Source organism: Meriones unguiculatus, chromosome 12 (assembly GCF_030254825.1).
Source record: "Meriones unguiculatus strain TT.TT164.6M chromosome 12, Bangor_MerUng_6.1, whole genome shotgun sequence".
NCBI classification, from domain to species: domain Eukaryota; kingdom Metazoa; phylum Chordata; class Mammalia; order Rodentia; family Muridae; genus Meriones; species Meriones unguiculatus.
The window spans coordinates 11,622,567-11,641,099 of record NC_083360.1 but is presented as its reverse complement, the minus strand read 5'-3'; the positions used below and the strand labels follow the sequence as shown (position 1 = coordinate 11,641,099).

The window sequence follows — 18,533 nt, the reverse complement described above, 5'->3', positions numbered from 1 at the left end:
TCAGGCACATTTTGAAGTTCGAGGAGTGTGGTGGTCAATTCTAACTATCATACAAGAGTCACCTAGGAAGAGAGCCTCACTCTGGGGAGGATAATTTACATTGGATTGGCATGCAGACATGTCTATAGAGGAAAGTTTTTTGGGTTTGTTTGTTTTTTTTGTTTTGTTTTTTTTTTTTTTTTTTTTTGAGTCAAAGTTCTGGCTGTGCTGGAATTCACTCTGTAAACCAAGCTGTCCTCTAACTCACAGAGATGCACCTTCCTCTGCTTCCCTAGTGCTAGGATTAAAGACCTGTAGCACACTGCCTGGCTGAGGAAAGTCTTAAGAGGACTCAGCCCCATGTGGGTGGCACCATCCCCTAAGGAGGGGTCCTGAACCATGTAACAGTGGAGAAACAAAGCTGAGCACAAACAAGTGAGCAATAGGCATGTATTTGTTTCTCTTCACTCTTGTCTGTGTTGTGATGGGATGGGCTGCTTTGAGCTTCTGTCACTGTGACATTCCTGACATGCTGAGCTGTATCCTGGAATTGTGAGTGGAAATAAATTCTCTCTTCCCTTTATCACTGCAGCAGAAATGAAACCAGGACAGAGGTTACACCTTTCATAACGTGGTGGGTGAGGGGGGGGCGGTGAGATGGATTTATCTCCTAATACCCTCCTTCACTCCTTAGCAAGTGAAAATATATCCTACAGGAATTTTCCTATACATTCACTATTGTATAATCTGCACACATTGGAGGTATATATACTATACACACACAGCACAACATAAATGTCTAGTGCTTTGTTTTTCCTCGTAACATTTTACTGTAGTAAAATATATCTAGCAGCTGATTTATCATTTTAAGTGCTTTTCTGTGTACAGGTCAGTGACATTCAGCACATCCATAACAGGGATTCTTCTCCAGTCCTTCGAAACTTATTCATCATCACAAACAGAAACTCTATCCCAACTATGCAGTAACTGCCAATTCTCCTTCTCCCCAGCTCTCAGTAGTCTCTCTGCTGTTTCCGTCTCTCCGTGAGTGGGTGCATGAGGCATTTACCCTGTCTGCCCCACTTCACTTAGCCTGGTATTCAGGTCTCATCCTTTTTATGGCTGATCAGTATTCCATTGTGTGTATATGCCACGTTTTGTTTATCCATTCATCTGGTGATGGACACTTGGGCGGCCGCCAGCTTTCGCTCCACCGAGTGAAGCTGCTATGAACAACTGTGCAGACAAGGATTTGTTGAGGGCCTGTTGCCGACTCTGACATGTGTCTCTTGCCCCTTAGTAGATGTTGGCATCTTTTCAAGCCAGTGTAAATGAGACTAAAGTGTTCTTTGAGCTAATTGCTTTGTGCTCCATGGCATGGTATGAGGGAGACATTCCATGGAGGGAAACCAGCTCTTCTTTTGAGAACATTTAGCACGAGTGCAACTTTTCTCAAAATGGAATTTGTTAAACACATGGTAACCTAGATTTGTAGATCAACAAACTTTCTCCATAAAATGAAACTTATTTTTGTTTTCATTCTTGAGATATCTAAGATACAATTGCCAGCATTAACTAGATCAGCTGAATGGCCAGGCACTCGTTAAGCTGGTTAGCCAGAGCTGGTACCACCATTTGCTGCTGAGGGGTTTTGTCTTTTTTTTTGCAGTGATGCCTACTCACAGGAATAACACAAAAGAATGGTGTCAGATAAGTCTGCATTGTTTCAGACCTTATGATATCACACTGGCCATAGGAACGAAACCTTGTTAGTAGAAAGAAGAGAGAAAATCAGAGGTGGACCTGCATCAGAAGAGCCAAATAGGAAACTTATGTGATGGTGCTTGCCTCTCGTGCATGCCACCAAAGCTTCAATCCCCAGCAATGCCAAAGGGAAATAAGATGGGAGGAAGAAGAGAAGGAGAGAGGAAGGAAAGAAAACACTAAGCTAGGGAGATACCTAGTGGTTAAAGTGCTTGTTGGGCCTGTGTGGGCATGAGGATCTGAGTTCAGATCCCCAGTACCCACATTAAGTCAGGAGCTGTGTGCAAGTCTGTAACCATAGCCCGGGAGGGAGTAGGGAAGTGTGACACTGGAAGGTGCCAGGGTCCTGCTGGTCAGCCAGTCTAGCCAAAAAGGTACATTCCAGGTTCAGTGGGAGAGACTGTCTTAAAACCTAAGGCAGAGAGGGTGACAAGGATGTCCAGCATCAATATATGCACCCTCAAGAAAGCCATGCACATATAGACACCTGCGCACGGGCACACACACACATGCATACACTCACTCATACACAAAAAAGCACACACACCAAAGCATACACACGCATAAAAGCGCACACAGATTAAAAACAAACAAACCAGAAACCCTATGTACTAGAGAAGTTAGTGATATATGTACAGGATAATGGACCACTTTTTACAAGGACTACAGTGATGGGACACAAAATTCCTATAGATTTTAATATTGTTTGTTTCTTTTTGTTGTTCTTCCCCCCCCCCTTTTTTTTTTTTACAGTCCAGTACTTTATTTTTTTGTACATCAGGCCATGAACTTGTATGGAGTGGGCTCCAGCAGCTCCAGCTCCTTCCCGTTGGTCCTCACAAAGTGTGCTTCTCTGGGGGGAGCAGGTTGGCTCCTAAGCTGAACTCAGGTACCCTTCTCCTTGGCCGCCGTCTTCTTCTGGTCTTTCTCCTTCACGTGCTTCAGGAAACTGTCCCGGCTCTTTGAGTGCCTATTGTGCTCAAAGCGCACGTTGATTCTCTTGGCCAGGATCTTGCCCTTAACCTGCTTGTTTACAATGATGCCCACGACTGGTGGGTAACGCTGTAGACTCTTCCGGTTTTGCCGTGGTAACACTGAGGGGCATTCCTTTTTGAACAGTGCCCCTCCTCTTGACATCTACAGTGTGACCCTTTTGTAGATTCCTTTTTTGTAGATACGAGACCAAAGGAACAACTCCATGTTTCCTGAAAGGCCTGGAGAAAATAGCGAGTGCCCCTCCTCTTCCCCTTGGTGTTCCTCATCTTGGTGACTTACTGCAAGATGGCTGCCACGGTGGAAAAGAAGCGTGTTCTGTCCACTACTCACTTTGTAGATCAGGCTAGCCTCAAACTCCCAGAGATCCACTGGCCTCTGCCTCCTGAGTGCTGGGATTACAGGAATGCTCCACCAAGCCCAGCTTGGTTTTTGGTTGGTTTGTTTGTTTGTTTGTTTTCTCTTCTGTAACCCAAGCTGTCCTGGAACTCACTCTGTAGACCAAACTGGCCTTGAGCTCAGAGATCTGCCTGCTTCTGCCTCTTGAGCGCTGAGACTAAAGATATACACCACCACCTGGCAGATTTTAATACTTTTGTGTGAATATAATTTTATTTTATTTTATTTTTGTTTCTATCACTGTCTTAAAAGCATAAGGGATTTATAAATAGTTTTATTGTGTTCACTTATTTTAAAAGTAAATTTTTTGAAGACTTACTTAAAATTTTTTATTTTTATTTATTTATTTATTTTTAATTGAAGAGTTTCAGGCATTGCTCAGTCTAAGAAACACCAGGTCAAGGCAGAAAGCCAAGCCAGGGTCATCATGACGGAAAATGTCAGCACAAGCAGCCAGAGAGCACATCATGGTTTGAACTTGAGTGTGAATTCATACATAAATGTATCTCCCTTCCAAAGCCAGCCATGACCAGACCATAAAAACAGGCACATTTTTAAGACAGGACCTCAGTTCGAGGCTTGGTTTGTTTGCTGCCCTGGCTGTTCTAGCTGGGAGCCTGAGCTGCATTTTCTGTAGGGCTTGATAGCAAAGCCGAGCTCGCGTGTTTGCTATGAGGATTACATTTGACATATTTAAAGCATCTGGGGCATCTTGGGAGTATTCAGTGACAGCCACTGATGTTACAGGGACATTTGAGCTGGAGGTTCTTGGCATGTTCCCTGAGTTTTATGTCATGCTTAATACTTTTCCACATTTGGGGAAATATTCAGAGCTGGATAACGCAGGACAGTACATGGAATCAAGGCGCATGCCGCCAAACTGCAAATGAAACGAAATTTGGACTCTTAGATTAGGCCCTAGCTCAGAAATAGCAGATATTTCTGCTTAGTGAAAAATATTGAAAGCAGCAATTTCAGCCTTTAACACTGTTTTCCAAACTTTCCGCTTTACTTTTATGGAGTATATTTTGTTGATTGGATTCCACAATGTTGCCTATGATTTTTTTAAATTACTGAAGTGTGACCATGTGTGGAGAAATAAACACTATATGTGAAATTTATCTATATGTGAAATTGAACTAAATCTACATCAACTCAGAGCATAAACTAAAAGCCGGTCTTTGAGTTTTATGAAAATGCTGAAATCTGTTGTTTTTTTGTAATTATTTTTCTACTTAGAGTGTAGTAAGGGTAGAGATGGTGGGACCTCAGAATTTACAAACAGGAATCAGATTTTAAGCAGTCACGTGGCCTAGAATGATATTAATACAAAAGGATTATAATCGTGTTTAAAAGACCCTGGTCTTCACTGACCTTAGCAAGAGCACTGAATGTCAGGACTGGGACATGGCAGCGGCACCTCCCTTGAATATTGGAATCCATTTCTCTCTTCCCACCTCTCCTTCCGTAGCACTGCTTGTTCATAGTATAACAGTATCCTAGCTGCCCCACCCCCACCCACCGCTTCTACTCTTGATCGTTCTGGTCCGTTCCCCACACAGTAGTTAAGGTCAGGGTTTTGTGGCTGTTTACCACATCATGGCATAGTATGATCAAAACTCTCCAATGGCCACCACAGTGTGCAGACCCAGATCCACAACTGCTGTAGTGTCTATAGACAGAAGATCTGGGCCATGCCTTCTTCTCTCCCCGATGTCCATTCTTTCACCAGGCTTCACAGGCGTGGTCTCTTCAAACAGTCCAAATACGTCCGCACATCAGGCTCCAAGTGTTGCTGTGGTCTCTGTCCAGAAGGCTCTGTTTCCTAGCCTTTGCAAAGTAGCTGCCTGTCATGGCTCCTTTGGTTCCTCAAAGAGGCCTTCTTTCCCTGCACAGATCATGCTGTGTCTCATACTGTTTGATTTGCTTCAAAACACTAAGTATTTGGGCTCCATCTTTGTCACCTAGCTCATGCTGCAGCTCTGCCTCACTAGGATGCAGGCTGCGAGTATGGCACTCATCCCTACTCTCCCTGCAGAGAGCATCTTCCTGAGTTTGCTTCTGTGAATGACTGAGTAGAAGGTTCAGAAATGAACTATGCTCTAGTCCTGGCTTGGCTATTAGCAGAGTAACCTCTTGCAAGTACCGAGCCTTCTTGAGCCTCAGGTTCTCTTATGCATAATAACTATGGAATCTAAACTCAATGGTTTTTAAGAGTCCTTTTTATTTTATATTCCACGGCTTGGGTGTACCCCCGCCCCTCTCTCTCCTCATCCCGTGAATAGCTCTAAACCAGTTGGTGATATTTTCTGCATAAACATGGAGAAGCTAAGGATGTGTGATAGTCTCTAGATGCTGAACTGTCATCAAAGCCACATGTTGTAGTGTTTATTTTCCCTTGCCCGGCCAACCCATCGAAACCACACTCTCCACTGCCAAGCCACAGCCCAGCCCTGCTTTTAGAAGTAAAAATGGAGTAGAAGGAGCTCTGGCTGCTGGAAATTTATAGATAGATAGATAGATAGATAGATAGATAGATAGATAGATAGATAAAGAAATAGAACTGCCCAGATTCCTAACTAAAACTTTGTTTCTGAAAAAATCAGGGTATGACTGACAAGATTGATGAGATGCTGTCATATGGAAAAGTTTCTGAATATAATAGAAAAAAAGTGATATGAAATTTTAGAGACAGTAGTCCTCTGCTTATCTAGGGCTTTGCTTTCCAGGGTTTTAGTTACTTACAGCCAACCACAGGCTGAAAAATATTAAATGGAAAGTTCTAGAAACAAACAATTCATAAATTTTAGATTTTTGAACGATACTGAGAAGCATGGGCCAATCTTGTACCACATGCCTCCATCTTGCCCAGGGAAGGAATCATCTCTGTCAGTGTACTCATGCTGTATATGCCTCCCTCCTGTTCGTAGCTATCTCAGTTATCAAATGGACACTTTGTGCTGTCAGAGCACTGGTGTTCAGGTAACCCCTGACCTACTTCAAATGGCCTGGCAAGAGTATGATACAAACAGGGCCCAAGAACATATAACAGGGAAGGACAAGTTAACTGATACTATGTGTCAATGCTAAGGGCATATAAGAAAAAACACGAAGGTTACATACAGGGTTCAGGACCCTCTGGGGCTTCAGGCATCCATAGTGGTCTTGAAGCATATCATTGCAGAAAAGGGGGAAATTTTTCGTTGACACTTTCTCAATTATTATATTCAATCCACACATAATTAAAGGGACTCGCTCAACTTTTAGTCATTTAGTTTTAGACTATGCCAGAAATATGCCTTTAGAAATAGCTTGGTGATTAGCTAGCAAAGCTGCACTTAAGCTGACATCAATCCATCTCAGGACCGGTGAAAAATTATGTCAGGAAAGAAAAAGGAAATCTTCTTTGTGGTTAGAAGAATTGAAGTTTGAAGAATTGATCTCTGGGTTAAGGGCAACCTGGTCTGTAAAATGAATTCCAGGGCAGCCAATGCTACATAGAGAAACCCTGTCTCAAAAATCCAAAATTATTATTATTGTATAGTAACTTATTAATTCAAAATATAAACCAATAAAAGCATAACGACAATACATATGTGATCTGGAGGACAAGGCCTTGGTTGAACAGTCAGAAAGTTGGAATTCAGAGGGACCAAAGGGCCAGGCCAAGGTCATATAGCTCTTTAGTACTAGGGCTTAAAGCTAAACCTCTGGTATCCTAACTGGCAGTTCCAAGAATTCCTCCTTACGTGATTTTGCCCTTCTGAGAGCTTATGGATACGGGCAGCTTCACATCACATGTGCCAGCTATGATAGGAAGTTGCAGATTTAAAACACACAACCATGTTAAGATTCTATGAGGCTGACTAACCAATTAGAACTTCATGGCTGTAGAGAGTTGAAATGGAGTATATTCTTACCCAAAATCATTTTGGGCTGTCCTCAGTCGCTACCAGTCATTCATTGCCCATCTCTGTCTCTAACTATTACCCCTTTGACTATCAGGTAAAACCTTTGGCATGTACTAACCTAGAGGACCAGTGTCTTACACCAACACAAAAGCTAAGCAGGTCCCCATGCAGCGCTGAGACTCACTGCACAACTTCCTCAGTTTCCCCATAAGCTGCCAACCTGACGCTCCCACCACCGCATTTGGAAAATGCTGTGATTTGTCGCTTCTCTTGTTCTGTGGCTATAAAAGTTCACGTCCATGTTTCCATATTAGAATATGTTATCCAAGGCAACTTGACCTTGTGCTCCCAGGCCATGGTCACTTGTATTTGGCCCAAGATGAATGAGCTCTTACTGTTTGAGGTGAGTTGTGTTTTGTGTTGACATAAACCAGTCAGAGAACACGGCAGGCTATGGCAGAAAGTGATAAACCCACTCTCTGAGAAAATGTTTTGAGTATTAAGCTGTTAGAAAACTGTGTTAGTAATTTCTTTGCTTTTTTTTTCTTTCCCCTTTTCTGGTGCTGAAAGTTAAGCCCATTACATCACTTATGTCAGCCTCACACTCTAACACCTATGGACAGGACAGGCCCAGCCCCATCACTGATAATTTTTTAAGTTTATGTGGCAGATATTACATTGCATATGTTAATCCTGTTATTCTGTTTAATGCTTATAGTAGTTTTTGACTTGGGGGTTTGTTTTTGTTTGGTTGTTGTTGGTGGTTGGTTGGTTGGTTTTTGGTTTTGTGAGACAGAGTTTTGTTGTAATATCCCTGGCTGTCCTGGAACCCACTCTGTAGACCAAGCTGGCCTTGAACTCACAGAGATCCACTTGCTCCCACATCCCAAGCACGGGATTAAAGGTAAGGGACACCACCACCCTACTACCTGCGGTAGTTCCGAGGGGAAGATTGTTTAGTGGCAGGCGCTTGTCTAGGTCCACTACATCTCCTGTTATTGACCCTTAGAACAATCCTCTGAGGTATTATTGATGTGCTACTGCTACTCCTACTGTGCAGATGAAGAAACTGAGTTGCCGCTCAAGCTCAGATTCAAGTGCATATCCTTAAACCAATGCACAGCCTCCTCCGTGCTCCCTCTACAGCACTGTCACTAACCTCTGAGTCTCTGGTTCCAGCCACCAAGTTCTTAGAAACAACAGCACATGGCTGCTTGCCTTGTCTCTTTCCTGCATGCCCTGCTGTCTCAATACTATCTCTGCTGCAGAAACAAAGACAAGAAAACCAGCCCAGGGGCCATCTGCCCCCCAGTGACCTGGACTGTCTGAGATTTGATTTTTATTGTTGAACTGTTTTTTAAAACTCTTTTATTTACATTTATTTTATCTTTTTCTCCCTTCTCCACCCTAGTTCCTTCCAACACCAGGTAGGAGAGAGAAAGGATTAGTGGGGGAAGGGGCACAGTTATCTTTCTTAGCTGCTTCCTGCTGGTTAGGGTCATCAGGTTCCTTGGAGCCAGTCCAATCTTCATTTCAGAAGATCTCCATCTTCCTGTCTCACAACAGCAACCAGGAGCAGCAAGGGGGCAACAGGAACAGCTTTGTTCTTTCTCTGAACTCTGGCTCTCTGGGCTCTGGCATTTATCCTCTCTCCAGAGTCCTCAGATTTAAACTGACTGCAGCTGACAAAGAGCTCCTCTCAGAGCCGGCATGAGGCAAATAGTCTGCTGCTGTGGACCATCTGAGTCAGTCCCACATCGCACACCTGGGACCAAAGCATACATGTTTATACCCACAACAGATTTTTATATATTTGACTGTGAGGTTATGGATACAGATTGATATGAAAGGATAATCTGTAAATCATTCTGAATTCAGTTCTTAATAAAAGAAGCAGAAGATACATGCTCATGTGATAGGTTGGTGGGGAAGTGAGGAAGCCCAGGCCGCACAGCCAGGCCTTCAGAGCAGCCTTCCTTTTCCTTCACCTTGCTGCTATGTGATAGCTCTGGTCATTCATCCCCTGCGGCCAACTTGTCTACCTGATTAGGACTTGACTTCTCTACCTACCTCTTATCTTTCAACATCAATTGGCTCCTCCTCCTTCTTTTTCTTCTTCTTCTATTCCTTTTGCCCCTTTTCTTTCATGCTTGTTTCTTCACCCCTGCTCTTATCTGTAAGGTTCACAGTTTAATTCTACTACAAAGATAGGATCTATTTGGGTACATAATTGGGTCTCCTGGTTCACCAAGTAGACTGTGCTCCCACAGGGAGCACTCTCCTGTCAGGCTGTCTCATTCTTTCCAGAAGGATGTCTTTCCTTTTACCTCTGGAAGAAAGATCTTTCCAAGTCCTTCAGCTGTGCCTAAGCATTATATAGAGCAAAGTGTAACCATTACATTCAAAAGTGAGACATGAATGTGTGGGTAGTTTGTCTGCGTAAATACTAGTATTTGTTCTATCTAATAGACCCAGTCTTATTAAGATATTAAGCTTGAGGGTAAAACATTAAAATAAAAGGTACTTGTAGTTCTTTTCTCGTTATAGATGTTATCAATGTAGATTATACCTCAATTATTCTACTCCCCCCTCTTACAGAATCAATGCTTTAATATTTCTATTTGACGAAACCATACAAAAAGAGACTATTACCTGTCTATCCTGTTGTCACGGAGCAGCTCAGATAATCTGACCAGCCAGTGTTGTATGAAGTTGATTGTTTATAATGGTGACAATTTGCAAATCTATAAAAACACCCCCACCTCTTTGTCTTTTAAAAGTGTTTCTCCTTAAAATACCACTACCTTCTTATGCCTTTGTGTTTTCCTGGGACTCTGGAAACATTTATGCATTCTCACAGGTCCCTTCACCTTCTCCATGGAGCCTCCCTGGTGTCTCAAATCCACCCATCCTTCCTTTGGGAAAACCGACCACCACTCTGTCTGTGCCATTTATTACACTTGCTCACTATGACTATTTTTAGAGAAAACTTGCTTTTTATCTGTTTTTGATAACTTGAAGGCAAAACAAACAAACATGTTTTGGTCCTAGGTGTGGGACATGGTGTCTTGGACATAAACGGTAAGAGAAAATAGGAAAGGAGTTAAGACTGAGAGAGACATTATCATGCACATCCTACACATGAGGAAGCCACACATACCACTTGGAAAGTGAAGAAACTATTAGGTGGATTCCTACCCTGGAGGAAACTATACTAGCTATAGTAGTAAAGAAAGAAACTGTTTCAAAGGCAGAAGTATAAAGAAATCAACAAGGAGAAAATAACCTTGAAAGAATAAGATAAGGCCAAGCAGGAGGAGATGTGCTGAGATAAACAGAGAAACAAAAAGGCTTTTTAGTTGTTCTTTTTGTTTTGTTTTTGTGTTTTAAGGGAGAGAGGATGAAGGCAGAAGAAAAGGCCAGGAAAGCATTTTTATAAACCCCTTGAGTAAATATGTTATGCCAACCAGAAGTACTAATTTGGGCTTTGGGAAGTAGAGAATGGGGAAGCTCAACCCATGGCCAAAGGTAAGAGAACTGAGAAAAATAAATAGTGGGTAAAGGGGAAGGAGAGAGGGAAGTGGCCAGATCCTTTTTTGGTTATTGAAATGATTCCAAATGCAATCAGTTTTCAACAACTTTGCAGAATCAAAGGGAAAAGAGAAAACCACAATGAAAGGAACTTGGAGTGCAAATTATGTTCATGTTGCTACAATGGAACATTTTACTCTGCTTTCAAGTCACTTCCACTTTCTGCTTTCCCCGGATGGCAGCATAGACCCAAACAGCACCTGAAGATGTTGAAGGCTGTGTCACAGTAGGCGCCAGGCACAGCCTTGAGAGCAAACAGACAGAGCTGGGGTTACAGGGCAGAGGGTTGTGGGGGGTTCCAGCCCAGCACTGTTTTAACAGGATGGGGACTGGGGGGGGGGGGAGTACAGCATGGACACTTTCAGCCAGTATTTGTAAATGTGTCATCATGTAAGAACTTTTCAATCATTTTAAACCTGAACTTCCATGTAACAAATTCAGCAATGTCTATGACCGCCCTTAGCTTCTCCACCCCAGAATCCTTCCTCAGATTCAAAAATTTCACAGAGATATTTGTTCTTCTCTTACCTAAGTTAAAGCTGCACAGCTGAGTTGAGCATGCGCCTTCTTTCCTTTGGCCTTTGCACTACCTTTCTCAGCCAGTTCTCTCTGGCTCCTCCTGAGCTTTCTTTGAAAATTTCTCTTTCTAGACTCTTCGCTTGCGTTGGCATCCAGCGGGAGCCTGTTCAATACACACTGCTTCCTGAGACGTCACCATTTACCTGGAGCTCAAGCTCAGGTATCACATGTGCTAAGAAAACTGTGATGGATGGAGCCAGATGTGGTAGTGCACACCTGTAATCCTAGCACGTGGGGAGGCAGAGGCCAGTCTGGCCTACAAAGCAAGTTCAAAACAGCCAAGGCTACACAGAGAAATCCTGTCTGGAAAAAGCAAGGACAACCAAAGAAAGCTGTGATGGAAACACAATTCCTAGGTCAAATTCCAGAATGGCAGAAGTGCTTGTTTATCGAGGGCATTTCCAAGATTCCTCCATTAATCTAAATCTCTCAGTCAGTTCTTACTACAGGGACCCTGTGTCGAGGAATCTTTAGTAGCCTTAAGCCTTGTGCTTTCTGATAACACAGATAGTAATTATCTCTTCTTCCAGAAGTTCAAGGTAGAGCTGAAGATGGGGAGTGCTTTCTTCCAAGGCCTCAGTAGGATTCAATGGCACTCTAAATCAACCCAGTGAAATATAAGAGGACCTCATTTCCACCAAGTCCTATTGTGTGTGTGTGTGTGTGTGTGTGTGTGTGTGTGTGTGTGTGTCTCAGTAGCCTGAATAACAAACTCCTAGTTCAGGATCTGCCTTGGGTTCTGTCAGAATCATCCTTATGCTCCCTCAAATGTCTTTAATGCAAAGAATTAACATACATTGTATGGAATTGTCAGTCTCTATCATTACTTTAGTGGTAGGCCTGAAATGGCTACCTATTTGGTATGCCTATGAGGTGCCTATTAACACATCACCAATACTCGTCACAGAGACACCCTGGCTGGCATACTCTGTCTCCTACCCTAAACTCTCTAGCCCAGAGACTAGATTTTCCATCCCCCAGCTACTTTGATTCTATTATAAGCCAGCCATTTTGGCTATGCTGGTCTCTGGGCCTCTTTGCCTCTTAGCCATGTGGTCCTAGGCTCCTCTCTAAGCCTTCCCTCTCTTCTCTCTTTTTTTTTTTTTTCTCTTTCACTCTTGCACCCCACATGCTCTATTCTCCTCTCATGGCCTGGTTCACTCTGGACTCTTTCAGATGCCTCTGCCTCTGCTCGCCTTTATATGTATAATAAAGTCCTCAACCCCTTAGGGGCTGCCATGTCTTCCTCTTATTTCTTTTATTTTCATTCACTGAGCAGGAACAAAAACTTTTTCAGTGTATCCTATTGCTGGAGGTAGAGGAATGAACTTCCTGAGGCCTGGCATTGTGGGGAATTAACAATCTCAAAAGAAGAGTAAGAGTTGCTCGCAGAAGTCAAAATGGGAAGGTCTTCAGTCCCATGATAACAAAAACAAACTTCAGAAAGGATAAACTCCTAAACAGCTACATCATAGTCCAAGAACTTTGGGGAATCTGAATGTGCTAACACACATATATAGAGGAATAGGGAAAGATAAGTACATTAGATCTGGCTTGAACTTCTTTGTTTTATTATAGGCACCCCCCCCCCCCCCCCGCAACCCTCTCCTTTCCTAGGGAAGGTTGTGGACCAAAATCATCAGTATTGGAAACTGCTCTGTTTTGCTTCATTTCTGGGCCTTGAGTCATTCTCCTCAACACCAGGATGCCCTAAGGGAAGACTCAGAGGAAATGATGTCACTCTCTTTCGTCTTTATTTATTTATTTTTCCCAAGCTTTGGGCTTTTTCTTTGGGCCAAAACTTTAACAAATCTGTTTTCTAATTAGCCAGCAAAGAATACAGGGAAATAAAATATGTGCCCTCTGTTTCCCCTTTCTTCTCTGTCAAGACAACACAGGTGACTCCACAAGAACATATGCATAAACCTCAATGTCTTATCAAACATCTGGGACCCTCTATTGTTTGCTGTTGTTGGGTTGTTTGTTTTTGAAGATAGGCTTTCTTTGTTTGAAGACTACCCTCAACCCAGTATGTAGCCAAGCCTGACCTTGAACTCCTGATCCTCCTGCCTCTGCCTCTCAAGTGCTGAGATTATAAGCATGTATCATATATCATGCTTGGCTTACAGTCTTTTTTAAGATTTTCTTTCTTTGGAGTAAGAAACCAAACACAGAGTGTTTTATCCACAGTCAAGCAGGGCTGAAAGAAAAGGAGACAACAGCCAGGTAAAGGGGGTGGAACCATGTAAGGGATGGAACCATGTAACCAGTGTGACCAGCTAAGAGGTGGGGCCATGCAAGTGGTAGGGCCATGCAGGTAAATGTGCCCAAGTCTTCTGTTTCATCCATTTTTAAAAAGCTCTTCTTATGAAAATAAGCAAAAATCAATCAAACAAACAAAAACCTGCATTTGGGAACTGTGTCTATGGCAGATTTCATATACTTACTTGATGAATGTATGTTCAATCCTGGTACATTTTAAACACTACCATTTCAACTCTGCTTCAGGTTTGCTCTTTTCCCATGATACTCAGCTTCTCAGGCTGTTGTAGGAGTAAATCTGTCCTTGGAAAACTTATCACATTCTTGTGGGTGAGGGTTGGAAGTAGGGTGCTCTGGGAGATCCTTTTCCTGTGGACAGTCTGGCCCAGGCAGCTGGTGTAAAGACCCATACCTCAGTCATGGAGGGTGACGTGACCTGTGGCTCTCCCTGCTAGAGAGCTGTGGCCTGTCTTGCCTCCTACCTAACCAGAGTTCAGGGAAGCCTACTTCAAGAGAAAGGTGTTGTCTTAAGCTGCAGGGCTGATGCTTACTTTAGTAAGGATGTAGCCCCTCGGTAGGGAAGGACACACTTGTTATTAGCTGAACTGAGCTAATAACAAGTGCATGGAGAGAGGAAGGCTCTGGTCCATGGTGCTACTGTTCCTCAGCCTGTGCAATGCCTGGGATGGCCATTAAAATCCCCACCTATACTTTGAACAACAGAATCTTTGGAGTGAGACCTCTGAGATTATTTTTTGACAAATATTTCAGACACTAGACTCTGCAAACACTGACCCCTTGTCCCTTCTGAGCACACTTTATACCCTCTTATCACACCCAGGAGCAATCAATGTGGAAAGCTTTATCCAAAACCTGGTGCCCTTTGTGAAAGCCAGCCTTTTCAATTTGGAAAAGCCTGGGAGCCTTCAACACACAAGCCTGCGTGTTACTCTAATTTATTCTATATAGTCATGCCCATGCGATGTGCAGTGTGCAAGCACAGGCACAAACAAACACAGGTACAATGTGCATTTGCCTGTGGCTGTGCAAACGTATCTATGGTAGATTCCAGGTCCCTGTGGTGCTAGTGCCTGGAGTCATTTGCTTTGATCCTTAAAACGTTTCCTAGAGCTAGAGCATCCCTAACCAGAACTAGAAAGGAGGCAGAAGGACCAATAAAGAGTAAGGATTTCAGGGCCAAAAATAAAGGCAAAAACAAACAGAAAACAAAATAAAAAAGCTTTTTTTTTAAAGCAGTCTTTCTTTGTTGCAGGTGTGTTTCCATGGTCTATGAGTGTATAGACACATTGATGTGCAGTGGCCAGAGTAGAGGCTGGCTGTCTTCCTCTGGGTTCCAGCCTTTTATTTTTCTTTCTGTGCGGATGTGGTGCATGTGTTAATGCTCATGCGTGTGAATGCAGGTACACATGTGCCCCAGCACACAGGTGATTAAACGACAGCCTTGGGCAGTGGTCCTCACCTTCCACCTTGAGAAGACAGGGTGTCCTTATTGTTTTTGTTTGTTTGTGTATCGATCAGGCCTCAGCACTTCCACAGGACTCTCCTGTCTCTGCTCCTATCTCTCCACAGAAGAGTACAGATGCCCACACTGTATTTCTGACTTTTATGCGGGTTCTGAGGATTTCAACTCAGGTTCTCACATCTGCCTGGCAAACACTGTTACCCACTAAGACACGTCTCCAGTCCCTCCTCCTTTTTATTTTTTAAGACAGAGTCTTACTATGTAGCCCTGATTGGCCTGGAACTTGTTATATAGATCAGGCTGGCCTTGAACTCAGAGAGTTCCACCTGCCTCTGCTTCCTACATGCTGGGATTAAATGCATGTGACACCATGCCTGGCATAGGAACCTTACATCTTGAGATGGGAATTCTCCCTGAACCAGGTTTTGCACAGTTGGCCAGAGCGGCTTGGTCAGGCAAGCCCCAGGGATCCTCCTGTCTCTGCCTCCTACTGCTGAGACCACAGGTGTCAGCCACCACAGCTGGGCTCCTACGCTGACGCTCAGGCTCCCAGTTCAGTTCTTCATGTTTACACTGCAAGCCCTTTACCCACTGAATCACTTCCTCAAACCCTCTTGGGACAAAATTGCTTGTACTGAATTCTGTTTCTAGGTAAGGTGAAGACATATTAGTCAGGAAGAGAAAATGAGAACACTAATTTTATTTTCTAAAACTCAGTACCGATTTGGCAACAGATAAAACTGTGGTTTGCCTCCATTTTTCTCAAAATGATTCATTCGGCTCGGTTCCTCAACCCACCTGCTTAGACATAGGGCTTGCTTTCCTGTTCTTACAGTATGACAGCCATGTCTGAAACTATGAGGCAGGCCCAGCACCAGGAGAAAGGTGATGTGAGGATATCCTATTCATGATCTACACTATGTGGTCATTGTTTAAAACCATACACTGCACAGCAAGCTTCAAGTAGATTTGTGATGTAAAGCAGGGGGTCCCCCCAACCCACAGGAGAACAAGTCCCAATGCCCAGGGAGAGTGTCAGCGTGTTGGGTGAAACCTTAGAGTTCTCTTTCCTGAAGACTCCACTAAGTCTGAGATTTTTCCTCAGGGAGGCAGAGGCAGGCAGATCGCTGTGAGTTCAAGGCCAGCCTCGTCTACAAAGTGAGTCCAGGACAGCCAAGGCTACACAGAGAAACCCTGACTCAAAAAAAAAAAAAAAGAAAGAAAGAAAGATAAAAGAAAAGAAAAGAAACTTTGAAGGTTGAGATTTTTCTTTTCTTTCTAGTTTTTCAAAGCAGCCTACCCTCAAAAGGAAGTTTCACCCAGCAAACTATACATGAAATGAAAATCAGGCGGCCTCTCCCAAGTTCCCTCATGTGCAGGACCACCTTGCTCTCTCCCACTTCCCTTCTTGTCCATTGCCTCGGTCTCTTTTTCTTTTTTAAGTTCCCCATCAGTTAATTCACATTTCCTGATTTAGCAAGCCCCCGACTCCCACCTCCTTTTTCTTGGGTAAAACTTCCTGAGTTGACATTCAAGAGAACTCTTACCTCATCAGAGCTTTCGGGGTAAGACAGCCCTTAAAGGCCCACACCCCACAGTAGTTACCACTTAAAGAGGCAAGTGGCTTTGCCCCCAAACTCCTTGCTTTCCAAGGTTGGCTGGCAGCCTTAGGGAGAGTGAGATAACCACAAGCAGAGTGAAGGCCTCCTGTCCTTGGTTGTGTTGGAAGCAGGAAAACAGCTCTTCTCAGGAGGCAAAGGCAGGTAGATCTCTGTAGTTCAAGGCCAGCCTGGTCTATATCCCAAACTAAGAGAGTCCCGGCCTCAATAAAACAAAATCAATCAATCAAACAAACAAAGTAACTTAACAGAAGCCAACTTAGGGGAGAAAGGGTTCAGTTCAAAGGGTTCACTGCAAAGAAGTCAAGGTGGCAGGAACTTCAAACAGCTAGCCACAGGACATCCAGTCGAAGGCAGAAAGGACATGCCCACTTTATTGCTTGTGCTCAGTTTGATCTCTCTATTCCTTCATGATCTGGGACCTTTGGCCCAGGGAATGGCCCCATCCACAGCGGTCTGGGTCTTCTCATATAGAATAACTAAGTCAAGCTCCCTACCAATGTAGACATGCCATGTGTAGACAGTCCCTCAGTGAGATCTGTTCTCTGGTGACAAGGAAAGCGAAGTTCAGAGAAGCAGTGCAGTCTGTTTCCAGAAAGGTCCATTCTTTTACAGAAAAACTTCCACAAGTCTAGGCTGGCAGCTCTTCATCCCGCCTCCCGGCACTCAGGGAGACTGGGAAGTGGACAGGTTGATCTCAGGAGTCAGAGCTGCAGCCTCCTCAGGCTTGGGCTGCCAATCATTCTTTCCTCCATGAACACTAAGTGCAGTTCAGACACAAGATTTCCACTTACATTTTCCTGGGACTCTATCCCACTTTTTCTTCTCTTGGTCATGCTATGCCATCTGTGGTTAAGGGGAGGCGTTTGTTCTCAGTCTACTCCTCTGCCGTTCGTAAGTCTTTACTTAGCTGTAACCTTTCCTACTCACACACAGCCCCTTCCCAGTTGTATCCTAGTCCTCTTCTTGGCTTTGTGTTTCTATAATGTTTGTTGCCTCCTAACCTCTTGTCTACATGCATTATGTGTTTATGTCTTCTGTCCCCTGCCCTACCCCATATAACAAACTCGGCCTTTAAAATAAAAGCCTCAAGAGTAGAAATGTGGGTGGCTTTGATCATTGCTGCATTCTTAGCAACTAGAACATGTGCATATTAGGGTTCTGTAGTTACAATGGAGGAAATTGGGGACAGAATCAAACAGGAAGATAAAAAAAGGTTTTGTTGTTTGTTTATTTAATCCAGAAGGGGGCATTTCTAAAGCACTAGAAGGGGTGGAGTAGAAGGTAATGGGGAAACAGTCAAATTGTCATTTAGTATTTATAATAAATCAATGAGTTAGATGCAGTCTTACTGATATTGCACTGTAAGAAATTGAGTTCAAATCACCTAACTTACTCAAACTCAAACAAAGAAAGGCAACAGGTGATCTCAGGCATGACTGCCGGGAGCCTTCCTCCTCCCAGAGCCCTGTGACTTCCTTGGAGAATGGCTGCTGCTTTGAAATCTTAAGCAGAATCTGTTGAAATGCTAGAGACTTGGCCAGTCATGGCAGTGTACACCTGTAATCTCAGCACTCATGAGGCTGAGGCAGGAGGATTGGAAGGTCCAGGCAAGCTGGGGTCAAAGGGAAACCTTTCAGTTAGGAAAGAAGGAAGGAAAATGGATGCAAAAATTGAGCTCGAACCCCAGCTCTGCCAGTCACTGGCAGGTTGAGAGTAGGCGGGATTCAGTTTTCCCTAGAGGTGGCATCTAGTATTCTAAGGCTGTGTTTCCTCCTCCCCACAGCCTGGCAAAGTAGTTAGGGAAACAGTGTTCTTGATTCTAAGGGAGAGATTAAAACCAGGAGGATGAGGATTCATCATGAGGTTAAGCAACAAGGCAGGTTATCGGCCCAGAGGAAAACCACCCAGGCAGGAGGTGTCTTGATGGATGACAGATGTCACCTTCCTTTC

General features: G+C 43.7%; 1 pseudogene; it reads right to left on the bottom strand.

Annotated features, from left to right (window-relative positions):
- Positions 1-2,520: 2,520 nt before the first annotated feature.
- On the bottom strand, positions 2,521-3,005 carry LOC110552768 (large ribosomal subunit protein eL21-like; annotated as a pseudogene).
- Between the last annotated feature and the right edge of the window lie 15,528 nt (positions 3,006-18,533).